Below are 4,407 nucleotides of genomic sequence, written 5' to 3' on the forward strand. Positions count from 1 at the left end.
CATTTTGATCAACCAAGCAAATTAGAATGTGATCAACTATGTCTGAGCTAGATAGCAAAAGCTTCCTGGCTCTTGAACTCCTTGATATTCATTAGACAAAGCCTAGCACAAATCTAGAGATAAAAAAAAAAGAAATGTTTCTAAGAAGCATTAACACCGTCTGTAAAAAGAGAGCCTTAGAATTTTGTGGATTATAACGCAGTGCCTTGTGGGTCCTTCCTGCTCCGGCTCTCTCTTTCTCTCGGGCCCGTGGCGTCGGCAAGATGGGCAAGTGTCGTGGTCTCCGTACTACCAGGAAGCTCCGCAGCCACCGAGGGACCAGAAGTGGCATGACAAACAATACAAGAAAGCCCACTTGGGCACAGCCCTGAAGGAGAATCCTTTTGGAAGTGCCTCTCATGCCAAGGGAATCGTGCTGGAAAAAGTAGGAGTTGAAGCCAAGCAGCCAAATTCTGTTATCAGGAAGTGTGTCAGGGTGCAGCTCATCAAGAACGGCAAGAAGATCACAGCTTTCGTCCCCAATGATGGTTGCTTGAACTTCATTGAGGAAAACGATGAAGTTCTGGTTGCTGGATTTGGTCGAAAGGGTCATGTTGTAGGTGATATTCCTGGAGTCCGCTTTAAGGTTGTTAAAGTAGCCAATGTGTCCCTTTTGACCCTGTACAAAGGCAAGAAGGAAAGACCAAGATCCTAAATTTTGACAGTGGAAGCACAGTAATAAATTTTCCTATTCTAAGAAAAAAAAAGAATTTTGTGGATTATAAAAAGAAAAGCTATAAAAATCATCAGATATTGCTGTCAATATTTCAACTGGGTTTAGAGTACCATACGTCTGGTTAAACCTAGTACCAAGGCATGGCTCTATAACTAAGGGTCTGTGGTAGCTGGCAGGAAGAAAGAGAAGACTACCTATTAACTAAAGTACTGCAAAGCACCGGGGTCTATCACCACAGCTGCCAGTGTTCAGCCAGCCTCAAGGGTTCTCCAACACCTCTGCAATAACAATAACAATGCTATAATATCCTTGCACTCAAGGGGTAGGTACAAGAGAATTGCCAAGCACAAGAGGCTAGCTTGGGGTACAGTATGAAGCCCAGTTTTGAAAAGCCACACAAAACAACATTAATGATGGCAAGATAAGAATAGGCACGGCTACTGTTTTAACATAACTGGTGACACAGAAAATAATTATTTTCACCAATTTGTCCAGCTGTTAATCTTTTCTGTGTATAAGCTATACATCACAGTTATTTAAAGATATAACACTACAGGACAGGTGAATATTATTTCACCTTTAGCACCAGCATTCTAATAAGGGGGGGACTAAAATTCACTCTCCCAGTCCCTGACCAATGATTTATTTGATCATACATTTCATTCATGATTGAATTTAAAACTCTAATAACATGGAAACTATTACAAACCCTTACTAAGAATTTGTTTTGGTTGAAACATATAAGACTCTTTCACAGATTATCTCATTTAAACCTCACTGTGACCCTAAAATGCAAAAAAAAAATGTATTAATAGCTGACATTTCTTGAGTGTTTACTTTGTGTAACACAGCTTTATGGAAGACCTACTCATTAAACCTACCAAACACCCTTGTGGTGAAAGTGCTGTGCCCACTTTTAAAGAACAGGAAACTGAGGCAGGAGCTATGAAACCATTTGATTATGGTGTGATGACAGAACTAGTAGGTGGCAGGGGGGGCAGGACCTGGAATTGGGGAACTAGAATTGAATCACTGAATTTTGAGTCTACAGTTTTGATCTAGTCACTGAGCTTTAGATCTGAAACTAGTGAACCTTCCTCTTCCTAGGACCATCACCCATGGTGAATGGGAGAGGCTGTGTGAGTAACTAGCATGGAATTTCCCTTACCCTTAAGGCACATAGTTTCACAGGACCAAATGAGAAGTTAAACTTCAATTAAACCCAGAAGGCACTTTTGTTGGTCTTGCGGCTTTTTGTTTTCTCACTTCCTTTAATAATTTCTGACGTTTTCACAAGCATGTCCAAATAGAAGGAAGCCAGGCCATTCTAAAAGCAAAGGACAAATCACTTCACAGTTGATTGGATAGAATGTCCAGAGAAAGCAGAAAGGTATTGGTGTTGGCTGTAGCTATAAACTGACCCAACGTTGCTTCAATGAAAGCTATTTGCTTAAAGATGCCATTATACTAGGTCTAATATTATCGTTGGAAGCAGAGCGGTACTTATTGGCCAATTTTAATTCAAGACTTCCTGAGGGAGGCCTGATGGAAAAGGGAGGGTGTGGGAGTAGCAGAGGCTCTCAGTGTCCCCGGACCCAGATCCTATGAATGCTTTTGCACATGCACGCACTCAAACACAAAATGACAGCTTGAGGGGACCATCAGGACACTCACAAGAATAAAAGGAACAAATACACACACTCCTCTGAGGACTCAAAACTTGATAAAAATGAACTAAACTTCAGAGTCACAGAACCAGAGAGGAAAGAGTTTATAATTTCACCCATCACCTTCCTCTGTTTCCTCTCCCATATGATGACTGGATGGTGACAATAAGTAATGTTTATTAAGTGATGTTTAATATAAATCATTTTATGAGATTCACACCCCCATATGTCAGCACACATTAATGTGACTATATTTATAAACCTAATCCTAAATACTAAGAATTTGAGGAATTCCTCAATTATTTTACCGTAGGAGGTTGAGTATAGCTTACAAGTGACAGGGCTGTGATAGGAAGCCATGCAATTTGGCTCCTTGCTCCAAACACCGGGAGTCAGTTTTGACACACATTCCTCCCTCGCTACACAAAGACAGAGGAAAGAAACGGTGCATTTATTTCATCAGCAAGACAAGAGATAGACGAGGCATGCTATGTGTGTAATAGTGAACAAGACAGATGCTTCTTATCTCTCAACATGGAGCTTCCTGTCTAACAGAGAAAACAGATCTTGAAGTTGCAATTTTTAAGTGTGTTGAATCTTCAGAGTTATGTGTTTTCATTAGTAGGGGACATGGTTTGTGTATGAAATGTTCCACACTGAGTCATGAACTATGGGCTTGATGACTACCTGACTGGATCGTGACAGTTCTGATCACCTCATGACTGGATTGAACCCTTCATCGATCCACAAATTATAATGGCATAAATTGGTAATACCTAGTTGAAGGAAGGAAGTCTCCGGGGATCCATCTTATAAAGATGTGTTTTGGTCCCTGCCTTGTTCTCTTTGCTTCCTGGCAGTCACAACAGGAGTAATTTTGCCCTCTACACATTCCTGCCACTCTGAACTGAAACCATGAGACAAAATAAATAATTCCCCCTTTAAGTTCATTTTTCTGAGTTATTTGTTGCAGCAGCGGAAAGTCTGCCTAATAAAATCCCACCAACTAACCAACCAAAAAAACACACCGCGAGAGCCTTTACCTGAGTTCTCTGTAAATGGAACAATCAAACATGGTGAAGGAGTAAAATAAAAAAATACAAAGGATGTAAGTGCCTTTCAAAGGCCAGTCTAGTGTTGAGCATGTGAAGAGAGATGGGAATATTTTTGTGTCATCCAGTATCATGTATCTATCCCCCGTATCACTCATGTACAGGTGTTCTGAATCATAAAACGATGTGCAGGGTTATGTTATTCCTTAGAAAGCCACACTGAACGAACCTTGTGAGAGAGGACCTGTATATAAGTAGAAAGAAAATGGAGTAGTTGACTTAAGGAAAGGCAAAAATATGAGATCAAGGAAGATAAAAGAGAAATTAACATTGATATGAAGGAATCTTTTAACTATTCTTGACAAATGCGAGAAACCTTCAACTGTACTGAACTCTCCACTTAGTGGGATAAGGAACAGGAGCACAGCAGTTGAAAGTGCCTACATCCTCCAGACCCCTCAGCCCAGCTAGGAGAATCTGAAGTCCCTAGTAAAAGCCAAGATATGGAGATGGCAGAGGACGAACTAGGAAAGGGTTGTGCTAAGTAAATCGCTACTATTGCTCACAGCTCCTTTCTATCTCCTAAATCATAAAGTGCTGGGAACCTAGATTAAAGACAGAGACAGAAGTGACGTATCTGCATACCAAGAAAAGAACCAAGAAAGTAAAAATATAGTTTGAAAAGAAATCATTGCATTTCAGAGAAGAATAACAAAAAAATATTGCCTGGAGGTCATTTGCATTTGAGAACATAAAGGCCATGAGATACAGTTAGTCACTGAATATTTTATATAAATATATAATCTCTATATATGTATGTATACATACATATGTGAGGTATATATTTATACATATATACATGTGTGAGGTTTATGAACACAGGAAGAAGGAGGAGATAGCTGCAGCAGGAACCAGTGACTAATAAATAATTATCAACTGCTAGTATAACATACTGTAATAAATAATGATAGAG

At 39.8% G+C, this 4,407-nt stretch overlaps 1 pseudogene; it reads left to right on the plus strand.

Annotated features, from left to right (window-relative positions):
* Positions 1 to 212: 212 nt before the first annotated feature.
* LOC101987074 lies at positions 213 to 739 on the plus strand (annotated as a pseudogene).
* Positions 740 to 4,407: the final 3,668 nt, after the last annotated feature.

The sequence above is a fragment of the Microtus ochrogaster genome, assembly GCF_000317375.1.
Source record: "Microtus ochrogaster isolate Prairie Vole_2 chromosome 14 unlocalized genomic scaffold, MicOch1.0 chr14_random_1, whole genome shotgun sequence".
NCBI classification, from domain to species: domain Eukaryota; kingdom Metazoa; phylum Chordata; class Mammalia; order Rodentia; family Cricetidae; genus Microtus; species Microtus ochrogaster.